The following is a 21811-nucleotide window of genomic DNA, read 5'->3' on the forward strand; positions in this document are numbered from 1 at the left end:
TTGCAGCTTTTGAAGTGCGGTGTTTAAAATTTAAAGCAATGCTTATTCGTCCTTACAATTTGGCATTTTCTAGATAGAACAATATTTAAGGATCGTACGGAGCCTAGTAGCTTCTTCAGAGAAACTTTAGAATGATGAACTGGCTACCGAGTACGTTAGGTGAGCGTGTTCGTTAAATCTATGAATCTGAAAGTCCTGTGGTCGGTCGCTGAGCAGTTTATCATGGGTACATGGATATGACTCGTAGCGCCATAGGGCAATGACGATCGCCTACTAACTGCCCCTTTAAAGTTTCGTGGCGTTGAAATATGAGTAATATAGGGGTAAAGTTTCAGATGTTAGATTTTCTTCAAAGAGAGAAAATAATTCTGATTTCTGAAAGTTGATTTTCATAAAACATCGTTATAACAATGACAGTAATTCAGGTACCTGTGTTGAATGATTTTTTGCCCCTCCTCCTTTAAAACAATTAAAAAAATATTAACTCTGACAACGCCAAGAATGATAGCATAATATAAACTGTGAAAACGTCCAGAATGATAGCATGATTTCAATTCTTAAATTCAACTTGCTTTGTGTGTCTAAATATTTCAGGATTGTTTGCACGGCAAATGCGGAATTTTTAGTTTTTGTTTATTGTAAAACATTTTAATTATGCAACCGAAAAATCCAATTGAAAAAGACGTGACAGTTCAACAATAATCGCTGATAAATGTATGATGAACCTCACAATTTGACCCTGTATCGAAACATAGAAAATTTTTAATAATGTAACCGAAAAATGGTATTGAAAAAGACGTGACACTTCAAAAATGAATCTTATTAATATATGATGAATCTCGCAATTCAACCCTATTTCGAAACATAAAAACTTTTTATTAATGTAACCGAAAAATGATATCAAAAAAAAAAAAAAAATGTTACAGCTCAAAAATGAATCATCGATTAATGTAACGTCACCGAAACACAAAAAAAAATTTAATAATGTAACCGAAACAGACGTGCGAAAATGAATCATTAATTAATGCACGATGAACCCCACAATTCGACCCTATTTCGAAACATAGAAAAATCTAAACAATTACAAATAACTTCACAATATAAATAAACTGCAAAACCCAGGAAGCAGTAAAACCTTATTTTTCCGTAGAAAAATGCAAGGAAGGCAATACCTTTAAAAATAGGACCAAGCTAATTTTAAACAAGGAGTCTGGTGATGAGATAAGCTATATTTTTCTGGCGAAAACAGGAAGTTAAAAAACAGAGAAAAAAACTGAACTTTTTAAATAAACTTTTTTTAATGCTTGTTTTTACTATAGCTTAAGGTTCCCTACAGGTTTGAAAACAATTTCACTAATATTTGTCATAGCGCTAATAAATAGGTTATTTTAAATAAAAAATTATTAAATAAAAACAAAAAACCCGACTGCGTAAAAACCAAAAAAACTAAAAACAAAAATGTAACCTTTCTGATTCAAGGAACTCCGTAAAATTTGAATGAGCCCCGACAGTTGATCCTTCTATTCTGCTTTTGAATTTATGATTTGTCTTATCTGTGTAGGGTTATAAAACTGTTTAAACGATGTAGTTATTCAGTAGCACTTAATAGCATTCTAAACTACTGGGCTTATACATTTTTCTTTTTAGTTTTTTGAGCAATCACGACTGCTTATTGTTCTCATTTGACCGTTTTTGATGTTCTGTGCCTTTTTCAGCTTGGACCAGAAGCCTCTGCAGCACCACCGTCCTCTGCAGGCGGCGCGGCGCGGCTGCTCCGGTCCTGAGCTATCCGCTTCTCCTGGTCGGAGGCGTCCATGTCCTACACACACACACGAATTCACACACATACACTCACACACGCCTACGTGCATACACACAGGTTTACGCACACACACACAACTATGCACAAGTAACCGCCCAGGAGGAGAGGCAAACTTGGGGGGAGGGGGGGACAGGAGCCGTTTCTAGAAACAATAACTCCAATGAGTAGGGTCCTGTCTCAGTTCGTGATTGCGAAAAAGATAATTTGAATTCAAAATTTCAGAATTCAAATTATTTTTTTATTATTATTACTATTTTTTTGTTTTTGTTTTTACGCAGTCGGGCTTTTTGTTTTTATGTAATAATTTTTTATTTTACTTTTTAGTTAATTTTCATCGACTTAGTTATTATGATTATAAGACGGTACACTTCGCAATCTTGTCATTTCATTGAGAGAGTTAGTTTGTATCATCAGGTTTATTTGGTAACTTGCGGTGATCCCCTGCGGTATTTTCCCCTGTTCATTGAGATCGACATTTAATTTAGGAAACTTAGGAAAACGATGTGTATATCAAATCAGCACGGTATCTAAATACTGAGTGAATGAATCAAACGTAAAGCTTCCTAAACTTATCACAGAAGAGCTCCGTCGACAAATACTGATAGCTAAAAAGTCCCATCTTTTCAGTTAAACTCAGTGATAAAATAGACAAAAAAATCCCGGATGTTTCTTGGCCAATTCTATTATCGTAATATGCGTCATGATTTGAGATAAAGTTTCAAACAGATTTTGTTTCCTAGTTCCAGATGCAAATCTCAGAAAATTTGAATTATTCAGAGCGTTATGTACCAAGTTGTACGCACGCGTCCTCCCACTGCATTATTAGCTGGAAGGAAAAAAATATAAAAAAAAGTATACTACGTAATGTTGAAACTATTAGGATGTACTTAAGAACGCCATGTGGCAAAAGATGAGATAACGTCTTATATCACTGATAAATATGGTTCAAGTTTTTACTCCTTTTAAAGAACTGTTGTGACAGAATGAAAATAGAGGTTGTCCCAGAACCAAACGAGCCTATTTCGCCTTTGTACTAATATCTTATTTCAATCTTTTTCACTTTCATTTGTTACTTTTCGCTTGGGACATAGGCGGCTGGTGAACTTAGAGTGGAGAGTCAAAATAGATATGAGGAGTTATGGGGAGGCACCCCAATAATATTATTATTATTTTTTTGTAAAATTGGGCTAAAAGGATAAACATAAAGAATGCCACATTTTTTTAAAAACATTTGACACACCCCTCTCCGCCCTTTTTGCGAAGTGTCACACTTCATTTTAACCTCCACACTCATTTTCATGTCACGCTATTGTTCATTAAAAAAAGCTTGATGTCAAACTTCTCTTTTACACCTCCCTCCCCCTTACCACAAACTGTCACAATTTCACAACTTTCCTCCCCCCTCAAAGCATGACATCAGTTGTAGACAGTCCCCAAACCATTGAATTTTATTATTACCACTTGAATTCCATCTTTCAGATTCAAAGTTCCATTCTTATGAAATAACATCAGAAAAACCCATTTGTTACGAATTTTTAGTTTTTATTTGAAAGACCCTTCTACTTTTGGAAGTGAAGGGGCAATTGCCCCTTTTTTCCCCCTTACGAACCACAATAATTTTAAAACATATATTTTACAGCGAAAAGAAGTTCTGGGAAATGTGAAAACCAGGGGTTGACACGGGGGGGGGGGAGGTATTATGGCGCAAGTTGTACTATCAAATTTCTTTTTTTTGGGGGGGGGGGGATTTTTTACATTTTATTTATTTATTTAAATTTATTTATTGATTTATTTTTTAATTTAAATTTTTTATTTTATTCTGCTTACGTTTTATTTCCTTTATTTATTTAGTTTGTGTGCGTATGTCATTGGCGCAGCACAGAACTTTTCTTATAAAATAATAATTAAAAATAAATAAAAAATATTTTATTAAAAAAAAAGACAGCTAAAAAATAAAAAGTTAAAAACGGGAAAAAAAGATTGAGAAAACATTAGAGGGAGAGAGGGGAGTTTGTGCCATTGAACTTGGGGGGGGGGGGGTCACCCTTTGTGAAAATGATAAAAGTCATACTCTCAGTTTGTTGACGTCAGTGAGACGTCGTGTTTCAGGTGATGATTTTTATTTTTAATGAATTAATTAATTTATTTATTTTGTATTCTTAAGCAGTGTCAAATTAAAAATTCATTTGACTTCTTAAATTTGATTAAGCTGAGGGAACGGAAACATTATCTTTTTTTTTTTTTTGGCTCCCACTCGCTTCTACTAGCTTTTGAAACCAACTGTCAGCGATTCAAGTCAATTGTAATACTGAAATTCATCAAAACAAGTCTTCGAATAAATTGATATTTCCAATAATTAAATAAATTGTTTTCATTAAATTAAGTGCTGTGGATTATTTTTTACCGATCACTTGTTTCACAGACTTTTATACTGCTAAGCATGGATTCAACTTATAAATTAGTGATTTGTAATAGCAATTTTAGATTGATAAAATCATTATGAATAACTTGAAGTCAAACGTATTCATCTCCCGCTCCTTCATTGTAAAAAAAAAATCAGAATAACTATGAAACCTAAAAAATATTAATTTATTCAGCAATCATTTTACCTATACGAATGACATTGTTTAGTTTCAGGTCCTACAAGATTCATATGATAGTTAATGTCCGGCTGTCGGAATGAAAATAGAAAAAAATGTCTGTCAAATATATATTCAAAGCACATCTTCTCACTGTAAAACCTTCAAATCATCATCATAAATTAACAATTTATTTTTCCCCAAAGAATAATATCTAATTACATCACAATTTTTGCGTAACTTTAAACCTTCATGTTAGTTTTGTGTAAAATTGTGATGTAAATTTCTAGCTATTAGTTGATTGAAATAAATTGGCTTCTTATCAATCTCATCAATCACGTTTGAAGGTTTTTAACTGAAAGAGGATGTCTTTAATACATGCGCTTGTTTCGACTTGGCAGTATCAGTTATAACCATGAATAACTTAAACGCTTCTGTTATATTTACAGTTTTACTTTCTAGACCACATTTGTAATATAATATTTCTCTATTATGTTTAATGAAACAAAGTATACTACATTCAAGCAAACGTTTGTGCTATAAAAGGCTTCCTTGATGGGCACTTTTGAATACTTAGATTTTTTTTTTTTTTGTACAAATGTTCAACGTTTTACTTTTCCAATTAAAAAAAAGAAAACCTTTTTTTTTCTTACATTTTCTACTATGAACTGTCTGATATTCCAAACAAATTTTTTCGTATCAAAAATCTCTCAACTGTTCCGAAAATTAAATTTTACTGTTGTAATTATTTAAATTCAAGACTTTAACGGGTATTATATATATATATATATATATATATATATATATATATATATATATATATTTTTTTTTTTTTTTTTTTGAGCTTGAATTTGAAGTTATGAACAGATCGGTTTTTATTCGGGTTTTTGTGAGTTAAACTGTTTGTTTACATTTGAAAATTAATTCTACAAAAGTAAACAAATGCTAAGAAAAACATTTTTGACGAAAGCATAACAAATGAAACAAATTATGTAGTGCTTTCAACTTAGTTGAGTTAGTAAACACCTGTAATAAACAGTATCTAAACAATAAGCCATTGCGGTTAGACATAAAGTAAGACAAAAATTTGGCGAAACGGTAACAAAAGTCAAACATTTTCTTAGCTAGAGTCCTCAAGTATTCTTAATCTTCTAAAATACCAGGTCCGCCGAGAGTATGTCGGAAACTAGGGGCCGACTCGGAATCGAAGCAGTATAAATTCGACAAGTTTTATGGGGGGGGGGATGATCCAAACTCACAAAGGGCCTGTCTTGGCTCTCGGCGGCTAATACGCATACGAATAAATAAATAAAATAAAATAAATCGTAAAATTTCCGAAATGTTTGTTATTAGAGCCACAGCTGCTGTCATCTTTTCAAAATGCTGTTTATAAGAACTAAATTACGCCCGGTCACCGAAAAAGTAAAAATATAAAAAAATATTTTGAAAGCAATAGCATTTTTAAAAAAAAAATTAAATTTTCTAAAATGTAAACAAAATCTTGAAAGTTAAAACAAATATTTGAAAAAAAAAATATAAAAAAATCAAACGTAAATACATTTGCCAATGCTATAAATGCATTTATTTTCAAGCATTAATTTGCAAAAAATTGCGTACGCGTGTCTTTTTTTTTTGGGGGGGGGGGGGGAGTAGCAAGGAAATTTTTCATTGCAAAAAGATATAAGCTTGTGGATATAAAGACATTTGGCATCAGCCTAGCACACTCGTGTGTCATTTTAAGCCCTATTTGTGTTTTTGCAACACTGTTGTTTACACGCTTATTTACGTTGTTTACAGTTTAGCTTTACTTCCCATCTTGTTACATTTTATACACGAAAAAAAACGAACAGTTTCTTCCATTCCGGAAAACATGAATTTAACACATAATAAAATAATACAACAAATTAATAATTGAAAAAAAAAAGTTAGTACAAAACATTTTAGCAGCCGAAAAAAAAAATGTAAACAAACAGTAAAATACCTGATCTAATTTCATCTCTCGTCAGTGACAGTCGTGAAAAAAAAAGCTGGCACGGCAAATACTTCCGCCGCTCGAATCACGAATATAGTCCTTGGGAGTTTTTTTGAGCTCCGATTTCAAGAGTTCTATCGTAACCACTTTCGGACGAGGCACCGCACGTTGTCAGAGCGTTGAAGTTGTAACAGACGGGGTAGGAGCTTTCGCGGTGAGCCGTAGGCGCGCCTACTGTGAGCTTCCATTTCGACCTGACCTGACGCCATTGGATGTAGAGGTAACTTTCCTTATTAAGTCAAAGGGCGCAGGCGCAATCTGTGTTACGTCACGGAGCAAGGTTCCGAAATTTTCTTTTTCGCGCGGCGAGGAAAAGAGAGAGCAGACGATTTTTGATCGGGGAAGAGAAATCATCGCGATCATCATGACCGTGATAAAAAGCATGGGAACATGGGGCACTAGCCAGGGGCGGACTGACCATGTGGAAGATGTGGAAAATTCCACAAGGGCCGTACCTAACTTGGGCCGTTTTCTTTTTTTTCAACGTGTACGTACTGTATTCCTCAATTTTATTTCAAAAAAAAAGTTAATTTGAATTTTGACATCTTGAATTCAAATTATGTTTTTCGCAACCACGAGTGTGTGCGTGCGTGTATGTAGGCGTGTGTGTTTGTGTGTGGGGGGGGGGTATGTGTGTTTGTGTGGGGGGGTATGTGTATGTGTGTTCAGGCATGAGTGCGTGAGTAGTTGTGTGTAGGTATGTGTGTATGTGTAGGTGTCTGTATGTATGCGTGTGTATGTGTTTGTGTGTGTGTGTAGGTGCATGTATGTGTGTGTATGTGTTTGTGTGTGTATGTGTTTTTGTATGTGTGTGTTTTTGTGTGCGTGCGTGTGTGTGTATAGTTGTATATGTATGCGCGTGTGTGTAGGATATGGATGCAACCTGGAGACGGCTTTCGCTATAGGAGCAGCATCGTGAGGACCCGGTCGACGGCGATGCTGCGGAGGGTGGCGGGGGGAATAAAATCAACGGACATCAAAACAGTCAAGTGAGAACAATAAGCAATCGTGATTGCTCAAAAACATTTTGGCTGGGCCGCCTGTTTTAAGACCCTGGGCCGTTCTCGTGTTCCTAGAGTCAGTCATAACTCATTGGGGAAAGAAGATGTTGATAGATGGTTTTCCTCGTCCAGTGGTCACTCTTTTCTTGCCGAACTATTGCCATATCTTGTTACGAAGTGAGGAAACAATGACTTTGTGGGGTCCACGCTGCGTGTGCAGGTGAAGAGCAGTAACTGCGAATTTTTCATTTTTTAACATTTTCGTCATCTATTGTACGTTAACTTTGTTGTACAAGCTTGCTTATTTAGTTTCCGCTGAAAAACAACAGCGCGACAAAAACGTCTAATTCCAAGATTTCCCTATGGTTAATATTGAATACGACACACATTTCTTCAAATATCTCGAAAACTCATTTCTGCAGATACTGCCGTTTACCTGCACACGGCAGCACGAGCCCAAGGCCCCAAGGTTTGGGAGTACCAAATTTATCTGAAGTTGTTTAAAGATGAAGCTATTTCATATCGCACAGAAAGATGGAATAAAAAATCAAAAAAACTTTTCCATAAATTCAAATTCCAAAATATAATTTAATTCGTATTGTGTAGGGGAGGGGGTGCCACCAAATAAAGTTCATGTCTGGTGTCCTCAAAAGTCAGGACCTACAAGGCGTCGTCTTAAAATATTCCGGCGTCTTCTATCCAATGCATGAAAGGAAAAAACAGCAAATGACTAATATCACACATTTAGAAATAGAGTCGAACTCATCCCTAAAAAGCGCGAAGGGACTGCGATATTTGCTCATAACCGAAGGCTCGTAAAAAAGCGAGTTCGTGACAAAACCAGGAAAATATCCATACTTAATTTACTCTACTTAAAATTTACATAATTAATTTGCTTTTATTTCTAAACGGAACCAAAGAAATTGCATGAAATACCCCGCCAGCTCAATCAATTCCAGCCGAGGACTGCAGTTTCGTGCTTATTAGCACTCATCAACCCGACATAAGGAGTGACTGAGCTGGAGGTGGAAAACCTCTTAAGGAAGCCAAGAGTGCCAAACAAACTGGTAGCTAATACAGAATTAGCACAGAGCTGGCGGTGTATTTCATGTATTTCTGTCTTAGCCCTGGCTGTAGGGTGGTAACTTACTGAATATACCTGCCTTGCCTTCAATATTCAAGTTGAACCGAACCATTGTTTCGGTCACTCATCTGGTCTGTGCTAATTCTGTATTAGCTACCAGTTTGTTTGGCACTCTTGTCTTCCTTAAGATTTTTTCCACCTCCAGCTCAGTCACTCCTATGCCGGGCTGATGAGTGCTAATAAGCACGAAACTGCAGTCCTCAGCTGGAATGACTGAGCTGGCGGTGTATTTCACGTATTTCTGTCTTAGCCCTGACTGTAGGGCGGTAACTTACTGAACAAAGAAATTGGTTGATAAGCAAGTTCAAACGCATTATGTTTCTTATAAGCAGAAGTTAATTTCTACGAAAAGGAATGCAGAAGGAGTCGATTCAAACGCAAATTGGGTCCGCTATACGACCGCTTTACAAAGTTCGACATCATTAAAGCAAAAAATTTCATGTTTTAAACCTCTCACTATATTTTGTTTGCAAAAGCATTTTTTTCATCACATTTAAGCTCAATCGCTTCGTCTGAAAGCCGGGTGTGATTGTGTTCCGGCATTTTCATCTTCAAAAATAACGAGCTCTGGTATTGAAAAAAAACCCCTAATTTTCTAAAATTTAAGCCCATTCAGCATACAAATCCAGTTTATACTGAATCTTCGCCGTACTTGGTTCGGAAGCACTTTCCTGCCCACATGGGGGAAGGGGTTCAACATATAAAAACAATTTTACAGCGATCTAAATTAAAATTTAAAGTCACAAAATGGCATAAAATTGCCCTTTACTACACAAATAAATTTCCTTATCATTTTGAAAGCTATACACTTAAGCTCAAAAAAAAAAAAAAAAACTAGAAGTCTTTCGAAGTCTGAGTGCTAATGAGAGCAGTTGAAACATTTTGGTTTCTAACAAATTAGTTGTAAAAGGCTCGGCTCAATTTGCCTCTTCAACAATACTAATCAGAAACATGAATTGTAAGGGCTGGTCTACAAATAATACACACTTTTAGGGGGGAGGAGTGTTCGTAAAATTGTGACAGTTTGTGGGGAGGGAAGGGGTAATAGAAAGTGTGACATCACTCATCAGTATATCTATGTAACGCAATAACATAACTATGTGTCGTATATCTATGCAATTAAACGTAACATGTGACAAGAGCATTGGCGGATACAAGGGGAGGGTCATGGGGTTCATGCCCTCCACCCCCCACCCTAAATCTCTTCCTAAACCTTTGAAAATATTATTCGTCCACGTTGTCTCCAAACACTATATGAATAAAACGTGAAAAATTTGAGCAAAAATTTTCAGTTCAGTAATTATTAGTAAGTAGTTAATAGTAAGTACGTTTTAATAGTAAGTATTTGAAATACATCTTCTTTTCATTGCTTATAAAATAAATTTAACTACCCATAACCGTAGGTTCGTACAGGAGGGGCGGGGGGTCATTCTTCAGCGCGACCCCCCCCCCCCCCCGAAAATGGCAGTCTGTATCCGCCCCTGGACAAGGGAAGGGGTTAAGCTGGAGTGTGATGCTTTATTACTAAGGGAGAGAAGGAAGTCAAATATGATGGAAAAAATGTGACATCATTTTTTTACTTTTACTAATATAATCTATCCTGTGCATGTCTCTCTTTCTGTGTGTGTGTGCATAAATGCGTCTGTCTGCCTGCAACTCTATCTCCTCCTTAATGTCGATGTCTACCACGTCAGTACTGGTATCGTTATATACAGGACATCCAGGGGAAGCTATTCCGTCCTGTCTCACTCATCTAAACCTTAAAAGACCAGATATATGAATTGATAAAAAAAAGTCTGCGAACAACGAAGGGGAAAAGCATAAAAATCATCAATTGTAGGAGAATTATACAACCTTTATTTCAAACTAGTGGCACCCGCACGGCTTTGCCCGTAGTAGAAAATTAAAAGGTCTTTTGGTTCGCCTGTACATTTACAAATCATGTATGATGAATTTTTCGCCAATTGGCTTGCCCATGTTACGATTCCACGTTATGATAACTTTGTAATTTACTCATCCATCTTATGATAATTTAGCTCAGAAAAATGTTCTTAAAATTGGAATAGAAAAAGAACAAAAACGAATTTTCGAAAAATCCCTTCGATGTGCACACCCCCATGCTACAAACCAATTCTGTGCCAAATTTCATGAAAATCGGCCGAACGGTCTAGGCGCTATGCGCGTCACAGAGACCCTGACAGACAGAGATCCGGACAGAGAGACTTTCAGCTTTATTATTAGTAAAGATTCAACTTATATTCAAAGATTATAAATATTTATAGCGACTTGAAATGAATACTAAGTACTAAGTAAGTAAAGTAAAATACGAGGCACGTTTTTAAAGCAAGTACCGTTTTGAAATAAAAAAAGAGCAGTTACTGATAGAGTAACGAAAATTATTGGACAAAAATTTACTACCCTTACGCTACTTTTCGACATTGCTCCTGTGATTTTCCAAGCATTTTTCATAGCGTGGTGCTGGTTTTCGTATACCTATTCGTAGAAAGTTGCCGTCTGTGTAGTCAACTATGAGGATTCTTACAAAGCTTTGGCTGGGGCTTTTTTGAACATCCTCCGGACTGTCCCGACCTCGCTCACAGCAACTTTCATTTGTTTCGGCACCTGAAGTCTTTCCTTGGCGGTCGATGGCACAACATCAATGATGAGCTCAGAGAATATGTTACCTTTTGGTTGACTACACAGGCGGCAACTTTTTCCAAATGGGTACACGAAAACCTGTACCACGCTATGACAGATGCTTGGAAAATCACGGAAGCAATGTCGAAAAATAGTGTAAGGTTGGTACATTTTTGTGCAATAAATTTCTTTGCTCTGTCTGTACCTGTCCGTTTATTTCAAAACTGTACTTACTTTAAAAACATGCCTCGTAATAGTTTTTTTTTTAATCAGTGACTCATTGGAGGGGGGGGCAATGATATAAAGGTTCATTAATACCTTAGAGGAAAACTTTAATAAAAACTCATAATAATAGAAAGCTTTTCCGATTTCAAGGATCTTGCAATTACTAATTGACAATCAAGTTTCATCCTAACTGTAAACATGTTCACATTTTTAAGAAAATTCTGGTTCAAATATTATCGAACTTGAAAAAGCATCAAACGCAAAGCATCGACATTAGAAAAAACATGGATCCTCATACATAGATGTTTTTTAAAAAAAATTGATGCGTCGAAAACATCGACATCAGTGTCGCACCACTTGCAGTAACTTCATTTCCTTTTTAAGGCATGTTGTTTTCATGGCATGAAACTTCACTGGTAAGGAAACAACTTTTACAGAGTTCATTTATTCTGAATTCACATACAAGGGGATTGGTGCCAAAATCGATCGTCAAGTTGATAAAATTTTACGATAAAACGGAAATAATAAATTGTTCTAACCCTAGCTATGCAGTGCCCTCTATAATCTTCCTGGCTGCGCGATGTCGCTTTGAAAAGCGAGGGGTAAAAGAAAGCGAGATTAGATCCGACTGAGTTAACTAGCGTTTCTAATCTGTATCTATACCGTCAGCCCCGCTTAATCGGGTAACGGATATACGAATACCCCGCTTATACGAATAAAAACTCCTGGAACCGAATATTTCCCCATAGACACAATATTAAAGATCCCCGCTTAATCGAATAATTTCCCCGGAAAACCGAACAATATTAATCAACTTTAGCAAAAATTTTTGTTGAGAAAAATTTTGAGTAAATTAGAAATCAATTAAGTAAGAACAATTCTTCGAGAAAAACAACATTTATATTCCATCAAAACGTTTCCACTGTTCTTTTTAATTTCTTTTGCCTTTGTCATTTAAAAAAAAATGCAGTCGATAATTAAATTAAATAACACAAATAAATATACAAATTTTAGACGATGATAAATTGATAAATAATACATGTAAGATGTGGCAGATAAGGAGGGGAAAGAGGGTGCTCAAAACACTAAGTAAGCAATCCCTTATTATGGAATTTTTCTAAAAATAACGTACTGAAAAAAGGTGCCAAAACAAAGATTTCATAACTCAAGTTGTAGGTTACTTTTTATAATTTCCCACATTTACTTTTGATGTATTGTACTAATTACTGAAGTGTAGCGTATTTCAAAAACTTTTTAGCAATAACAGACTATTTCCGTTACATAGCTATCGATTTATTATTAGTACTAGTGGTACCCGAACGACTTTGCCTGTAATAGAAAAATTATGTATATTTACGAATAATGTATGGTGAATTTTCTCGCCAGTTGGCTTGTACCCATGTTACGGTTCCACGTTATGCTAATTTCGTATCTCGCCAATTGGCTTGTGCCCATGTTATGGGTTCCACGTTATGATAATTTCGTAAATTACTCGTCCATCTTATAATATTTTTGTTCTTAAAATTGTAATAGAAAAAGAACCACATAGAATTTTCGAAAAATCGCTTCGAGGTGCACACCCCCATGCTATAAACTAACTTTGTGCCAAATTTCATGAAAATCGGCCGAGCGGTCTGGGCGCTATGCGCGTCACAGAGATCCAGACATCCTACATACATCCAGACAGAGAGACTTTCAGCATTATTATTAGTAAAGATTACGTTTAAAGACAAATGTTGTCAATTTAGAAAGGTCCCCGTTTAATCAAATACCCTGCTTTATCGAATAATATTTCTTGGAACTGACAATATTCGATTTAGGGGGGCTGACAGTACTAATAATATTAAGCTGAAGAGTTTGTTTGAATGCGCTAATCTCAGGAACTACTGGTTCGAATTGAAAACTTCTTTTTGTGTTGAATAGTCCATTTACTGAGGAAGGCTATAGGCTATTTAATATCACGCCATATGACTAATAGGAATAGAGCAGCAATAAATTGAAATTAAATCAATAATAATAATTTTGCATTTTTCGTTGCATCAATAATTCGAACTCTTGTTGCCCGAATAGCGCAGTCGGTAAATCGCTGGGCCTTTAACAATGAGGTTTGGGTTCGAACCCGGCTGCAGACGGGAAGATTATCAGCATTTATAACCTGGCTCATTCATAAATTAATTAATTTATGAAAAAAAAATTTTGATTTTCTTATTTAACGGAAAACATCGATATAGATAAGGGTGTATAACGTTTTACTAAATATACAGGTAGTTATCAAAATAATGGAAACACCTGTGAATAAAAGTGACATTTTTGAATGTGCTTCGTAAGTATTAAAGAATAAAATTAGATATGCTGTTTTATATAAATAGCAATGTACATGTTCTGTTAGTATATGGTGGCTTACTTGAAGTTCTGGAAATCTTGGATTTTTTTTTCGCGCGCGTGAAATGTCGAACCTCTCAAATTTCAAAAGAGGCCAAATTGTTGGAGCGCGTCTAGCTGGAGCAAGTGTAACAGAAACATCAACCTTTTGGTGTTTCTAGAATACAGTATCTAAAGTCATGATCGCGAGGCACAGCTAAAAAAAAATAAAGGAAAGAAAAATTGTTTATCAATATTATTACTGACATAGGCAACGCTGGGTATGTTTGCCAGTTTTGAAGAAACGGAACAGTCTGGCATTGTTGGGAGTGACTTTATTTGTTGTTAATAGAATTCCTTTTTACAGAAAATTAGTTTTGGTATCTATCTATGAAAAAGTGCAGCAAAGGAACGCCTTTAGAACCCTTGGTTGCAAATACTATTGCCAATCCTAGTGTTACAACGTATGTATTTCTCAAAGCTCACCAGTTATGGGACCCAGAATCGAACGTCTGAGTTCTTGTTGGGGTGGACCAACAATAAAAGATTAAAGAAAAATAGCCCTTTAAGCTTGGCTGACTCAGACAACTTGATCCCAAAAAATGTAATTCAGCATAGTTTGAAACAGAGCATTAATCCCTCAATTGGTTTAAACAGAGTCTACTTCCACACGGATCTTCCTTCCCAGGTGAACAAGAAATCAGATGCACCGGCTTATTTGAAACAATTGGCTTTGGAAGTGATAAACAATATCCACAATATCCCTGAGGACTCTATTATAATGTATACGGATAGTAGTAAGGATGAACGTAACTGCTCTGGTAGTGGTGTTTATATTTTATTCCAAGGGTGTGCAACAAAATTAAGCAGAAGAAATCCAGACTGTTGCTCAGTGTTTAGAAGCGAGCTTATTGCTATGGATGAGGGGCTCGATTCAATTTTGTCTTCTCCCGGCTCTTTAGCCGTTTGGATTCTGTCAGATAGCCGAAGTTCCATCCAATACCTCTCTAATTGGCATAAAGTGGGTGATGGTACTGGTGTTTCTATTATTAACAAACTGGAGCATATTTCTTCTTTTCGAGAGGTGCATTTTCAGTGGATTCCATCTCACGTTGATGTTCACGGTAACGAGATGGCCGATATCTTGGCTAAAAAAGGGACTGGTGAGCCATTATATACACCTGATTCTTTGACTTACTTGGAGCTATTTTCTAAGGCTAATAGAGATGCAAAGTCCTCCTGGACTATCCCTCCTACCCATAATTGGTACCAGGCGAAGTGTCCGGGAGGTGCATTATCTCTCAAGTGTGGTAGGCGAGATCAGACGACCATCACTAGGCTCATTAGTGGGCACCTAAAATCATTGACTTATTGCAATGGAAAAAAGACTTTTCAAACCTGTGTGAAGTGTGCCGACCATCAGGCCACCCCCGAACATATACTGAATTGTCTGGGACTTTCAAGGTTGGATGTTTTGGCGGATCCAATGTTGGTGTTGGATTTTTTGAGAGTGACGAATTTCATAGACCTAGTTTAGCGCTGCTAAACACCGGAGATTTGCAGCAACACAACAACACAACGTATGTATACACGTAAGGACATTAATTATGGTCAGGTGATTAAGTGTAAACACATTTTCGGAAAATCGGATCAATCCGAGGAAAAAAAGTCGTTGAAGAACGACAAAACGCACGGTGGGATCGAGCTCACGATGTTCGCGTTTCTAGCACAACCATTAATCTCATCATATCCATCATCTATACATCTGTATCGGCACTATGCTAAACTAACGAATGTGAAAATTGGAGAGCCAAAAGACTGAATCTAATTTTTTTTCCCTACCTGACGCGTAAGCAGACTATTGTTTGAAGTATTTATAACCAGTGCCCTTTGAGTATTACGGCAAACATCGAATTTGAAAAACGCGGTTTTTCACATTCGTTTGTTTAGCATGGTGCCGACGATATCCAGCATGAAATAAAATAAAAATTGAAAAGTAACTAAAAAAATACAGAATAAACCGTTTTTTGAAAAACTAATAAACCATCACAATGGGAGTCTTCTATTTATTTTTCGCAGAAAACGGGGAAATAAATCTTTAAAATAAAATAATAGTTTAAAAAACTAAAAAAACACGCTTTCGTAGCAAAATGAACTAAAAAGTGATAAATAATCTTTGGATGATAGTAGTTGACCAATCCCTTAATTTTAATGTAATACAAAAAAGCGTGGGGTGCTGTCTATTTACATTTTTGCTTGGACAACAAATGGAAGAAATTCAAGACAACTGATAAGAAGCCCCCCACGCTTTTTTTTACAACATTAAAATTAAGTGATTGGTCAACTACTATCATCCAAAAATTATTTTTCACTTTTTAGTTCATTTTGCTACGAAAGCGTGTTTTTTTAGTTTTTTAAACTATTATTTTATTTTTGTTTTTTAGTCTTATGTTGGAGAATTATCAGGCGACGAAATTATTTATAAAACGAGTGCGAGGTAATATCTTAAAATTAAGATTAGGGCACCCCGATGGGAAGCTACTGTGAGTTATCGATGTATGTTTGCGGAAATCATATTTATATTACTTTGAAAATTTGAGATGCATTTGAATAAAAGTTTTGTTCAACAATGGTCTGATCAGCAATGAATTTCCAATTGAAGGCTCACCTAAATTTTGACATGAAATTAGTTAAAAACAATTATATTTCATGTTCTAATTACCTTGGAACATTGGAACAAATTTTGTCTGAAGCAGAAAAATTAAAGATTTTTGTAGATATTTTTAAATAATTTTTGCGAGCATTTTTTAATGTATTTTTTTAAATTTTTCCCTTTTCACATTGTTGGATTTATGCCAAAATATTGATTAAAATTAGTAGAAACTAGCAATTAAAAGAGTTAGATAATTTGATTAAAGAATATTGCATTGTCATCGGGTCTGAGGGCGCGTGCCGAATTTCAAAAGAATCCGATCGCAGGAAGTGGGCGAAATTTGAGCTGCAAGATTCCGTTACAAGATACATACATACATACATACACTGGTGTCCAAAAGTTAAGCATAATTGCTATTTATGTGAGTAATGAATGAAGTATGCATCGGAATAGGAGTAAACGTGATATGCGAAAGCAACACGGTTACAACACAATGAAACTATTAAAAAAAACTGTAATATTTACTTTTATCATTCAAAAGAATAGTTTGAAAGAAAATTAGGCGTATCAGGAATCTACTCTTTACACAAAAAAAAAGAAAAAAAATATGATAGTGGAGTTTAAAAATGTGTATGACCACCTCTGACAGCCATGCACGCTGCACACCGATTACTCATGCTTTCTATGACATGATGGATGAGTTGTGGGCTCAAACAGTTCCAAGCATGCTGGAGAGCTCTTTTTAGCTCCGGAACGGAGCTTGGCGGGGGAGAATGGGCTGCAAGTTCTCTCGCGAGAATATCCCAGACATGTTCAATAGGGTTCAAATCAGGGGAGTTCTCTGCCCACGTCATTCGCTAGATATTTTCTGATTCAAGGAAGTCATCGACCACAGCTGTACGGGGATATTGCGCATTATCACCCATGAATATGAAGTCAGGACCGACAGCACCTTGAAACAAGCAAACATAAGGTTCAAGAACTTCGTCTCCGTATCTTTTACCACTGACAGGACCTTTCTCACAAATAAGGAGGTCGCTGCGACCGTCCAACATAATGCCCGCCCACACCATTACTCCCGCTGACGCAAAGTGGTGTCTTTCTCTTATGTTTCGCTGTTGGAAACGAGTTCCTTTTTCTCTCCATGCTGTTACCTGATGAGAATCACTCTGTAGAGTAAAGCGGGACTCATCACTCATCATCATATTGGCCCACTGTCCCCACACTCCAATGGTGATGTTGCAAGCTCCAGTTTAAACAACCGCGTTTATGCGCTGACGTGAGTGGAATGCAAACTGCTGGTCTTCTGGCATACAGACCAACATGATTGAGTCTCCTGTAAATAGTTTGCCTCGACATTGTTATTCCTGTGGCCGGCACTGAGCGCCAAACCCAGTTCTCTGGTACAGCTGTCCCTATGACGTCACGCAGAAATTGCCAGAAATCGATCTTGGCGAGCGGTTTTGACTCTTGGTCGACCTGGTACTGGCCGTCGAAGAACATCACTCGTATTTTGAAACCTCTGCCACAGTCTCAAGATTACATACTGAGGTACATTAAGAATACGAGACACTTCGGATTGCGGTCGTTTAGATTCCAGTATTCCAACGATTCTTTCCTTCGCAAACATGTCTAATTGGCACCTTTGTGCCATTATTAATCTTGTTTCACCAAAATAAATGTTTCTTGGTACAGCAATTGCATGAAACGAGCTTGAACTCTCTAAAATGTGAGAGTCGTTTTATCCACATTCCGACAAGCGCACCTATTTCGCGAATGATGCCATCGACTATGATATTTTGCATAAGCAAAATGTTTCTTCTTCAACCAATGAATCTCCATAAGTAATTTTATATAATTTTATGAACATTTACAAGAGTTTTCTTACATTTTATGAATTATGCTTAACTTTTGGACACCAGTGTACAGGTGAAGCTAATAATTAAAATAATGATGACGAACTTGTAAAATTTGATTAAGTATTGAAACAGTTATGGCCAGGGTTGCCAGGCGTCCCGGATTTCAAGGGACAGACCCGTATTTTGAAAAATTGTCCCGCGTTCCGGGGAACTTCCATACGGGGCGACTTAGGTCTCGCATTCTAGCTGTAACAATATTTTACAGAACTAGACATTATTTTTAGGGAAGAAAATAAAGTAAAACAAAAAATGAAATAATGAGCAATAAGAAAATCAACCAAATGGTTGCTTCATCTTGATCATTGACTAATATTGGAAATATATCTCTGCGCATGCGTCATCAATCGCAATGAAAATTATTTTTATACTTTGATAGATGACATTTTGTGAGGTTTAATGCTTTGTTACGATTGAATTTTTCAGATTTACCACGAATAGACTTCTCAAAAATACCCCCCCCCCCTTAGCACTCCTAGAAGCCTGTCCCGTGTTTACTGTTCTTAATTCTGGCAACCCTGGTTATGGCCTTCTCACAAATAGCTTGGCGAAGTAACATCCTCATATAAATAATAGCCAATGATAGAGTGACCCGCGTGTTTCAACAATGAAACTCTTGCCACGGCATGATAATTTGATAATATGATTTGGTAGAGTTTTGTCCGGTGACTTAACTGTTTTACTGGTTATACTGTCATTTTAGGAGAATGAAGAAACGAAAATATGGTCAACAATGATCGCTATCTGCTGGAGTTAAGGGTTGATCCGCTGAAGTTAGGATTAAAACTTAAACTACCGAAACATCAAAACTGTCGTATGAAATTTCAATATAATTTATCATTGAAATAAATCTTTCTTATTATTTATAAGAAGTTCTTTCTATTTTTTTTATGCGCGTAGCTTGTAAGATTGATTAATATCCTGCCGGTGTACTGTCGATTGCATGCTGTTGAAACTTCCCTTTCCAACTTTTGTAAATTAGTACCACAAACCACCAACCGTCAAATAGAATGAAAATTTTTCTAAATATTTTATGTATTTGCCTTAATTAATAGTTTAATTTTCTAGCGCGCCAAGTTTGGAACGCGTGCTATTTGATCGCTATCGTTGCACTATGCGTTTCGCTTAAAGTTGTTTAACAAAGTCGGAAAGGAATTTCTCTTTTTCTAATGCCCAACGACGCAGGAAGTTTGCATTAGACTTTCAAACAGTGCGTCCTTATTATTTCGCTTCACGCTGCTATTTTGATGTTTATTTTGCGGCTGCATTTTTCTAAACGCAAATGAGTCAACGAGTCAAAAATCGTTTCCTACAATTCCTCTGCCATAAAAATGCAGGATGACCATGAAAAATGTGCACAACTTTGATATTATGTTGAAGATGTATGCAATAAAGTTGTGTGAAAAAATTAAATGCATATTAAAGTTGCCTTACTTGAACGGCCATAATTTTGTTTTTTCTTTTTTAACTCTTGCTTCTTTGTTTGCTCCAAGGTTTTCAGAAGAATAAAACTCCTGTGCCATACTCAAGCGCAATGGGGTTATTTCCTTCAGTCAAAAGTACTATTTTTAGTCACTGAAGTTCATAGAATGAGCAAAAATAATAACATAGGTCCAGAAAATACTTTCCTTTTCCCAACAGTTATTTTTTAATTAATTTTTTTAAATGTACGATTTTTCAAACAAGACGTGGACTTGATGACGTCACAAATGCTGCAGTTTGGCGCATCTTTCTACAGCGTTTCCACGTTATGATAATCAAGAAGCGAATTAAACATTGCGCTCTACGCTTTGCTATCAACCATATCGTTGCCAATACACGTGAGTAAAGATGCAGGCGCTATTGAAACTCTTATACTCAATGCCAGATGTCCACAATGCACAGCTGTCAGAATCTTGCTTGATGAAAATTCAATCAGTGCAAAACAAATGGGGCTTAAAAGCACCACTTATCTCTTTTCATCTGTAAATGAGTCGATGGATGCGTGGGACTTTCATTGATAGAAAAACAAAAAATAGTAAAGAAACCAACGCATTTTTCAATATCACAGCCTACACGTGAAAGCGTCTCCCACTGCCTACTCGCTTTTGGTTTCCACCTTTTTCTGTTCGGTCTCTTCTTGACAAATGATATAGGAACTGTGTGGAGTTGTTTGTTGATTTTTAGTACAGAGAGGTGAATAACACACTCCGCGCGAGATGTCTAAACAAAGATGCGTCACCAAGAAAAGAAGTGTAAACTTTGGGAAGGAATGACATCTCTCGGTCACAAATTTTAAGAAGGATTAGCGAGCTCTTTTAAATTGGGGTCTGAATGTACTTCGGATGTGTTTGGCAACACAGCAAATAACGGAGAAAAAAATGGAAATTGTTTATTCAATTCTACAACCATATTTTTAGTACATAGTTGCAATTTTAAAATCACATTCAAAGAAATTTTTTAGTGAAGGGACAAAGCGAACTATCACGTTGTTTCAGCTTTTAAATGAAAGGGAGAAAAGCGAATTTAACACTTAAAAAAAAAATTTAACACCTTGTCCAAATATAGAGCCAAATTAGCAGTTACCTCACCACCAGCCAAATGGGAGCTAAATGGGGGACAATGGCTATTAAAAACATCTGTCAATTGCCACTTTATCGGCTCCTCAAAAAATAAGTTGACTACTTTAAAATTTAAAAAATGGTAAAATCTTTTCCATCAAAATTAAGATTCGACCTTTAAACTTTTTTATTAAAAATATTACATGCAAAGTTTATTATTTTAACAATTAATATACATATACTTTTATATTTATCGTTTAGTACTTTCAGTTAAAAAAAAATACCCTATTTCAAAAAAATATATACATATATGTTTTCATAATTTCGCCTCTTTTGTTAAAATTAGCGGAACCGTGCTAACAATTTAAAGGATTTTCCTTCAATAAATGAAATCCCCCCCCCCCTCTCCCGCACGCATATAAGCTACCTTTACTCCTGTTCAAGCATAGGAAAATTTCAGGCTCTCTCATTTTCTTATTCGAGGGTCAATCAAAGCTATAAAGCTGTGACGCCAATGCAATGTTGATGGTCGTCTTTCGCAGTGTGTTTCTTGTTTGTAATCTGTTAAATACGAATAAGCATTTGCAAATGATATCTTTAATTGAATGTTGCTGACAGAAACAGCGTTATTATTTCCAATCAATTTCATCCTTTGCAAAACAAATGAAAGCTGCCTTTGAGAAACTATGGTTCGAAATAAAAATAGGTGGCGCCATCTTTAAGCAAAAAATGCATGTTTTACGACATCGTTTTAATTTAAATTGAAGTTATTTTTAAAATAATTCTCCTGGTAAATTATTTTATTAATGGAAAAGCGGATGCTATAATTTTTCATATTCTTGATGATATTTAATGCAATTTAAACAACTCTTCTTTAAAAAAATGATAACCATTTAAGTTA

At 35.9% G+C, this 21811-nt stretch overlaps 1 long non-coding RNA gene across 1 annotated transcript in view; it reads right to left on the reverse strand.

The window, feature by feature from the left end:
* Nucleotides 1–6519, reverse strand: part of LOC129234231 (uncharacterized) — a 97647-nt gene extending 91128 nt beyond the window's left edge. Inside the window, exon 1 of the long non-coding RNA XR_008581536.1 lies at nt 6383–6519. This is a non-coding gene — a long non-coding RNA (uncharacterized LOC129234231). The remainder of the gene's footprint in view (nt 1–6382) is intronic.
* Nucleotides 6520–21811: the final 15292 nt, after the last annotated feature.

Source organism: Uloborus diversus, chromosome 1 (genome assembly GCF_026930045.1).
Source record: "Uloborus diversus isolate 005 chromosome 1, Udiv.v.3.1, whole genome shotgun sequence".
Classification (NCBI taxonomy): Eukaryota; Metazoa; Arthropoda; class Arachnida; order Araneae; family Uloboridae; genus Uloborus; species Uloborus diversus.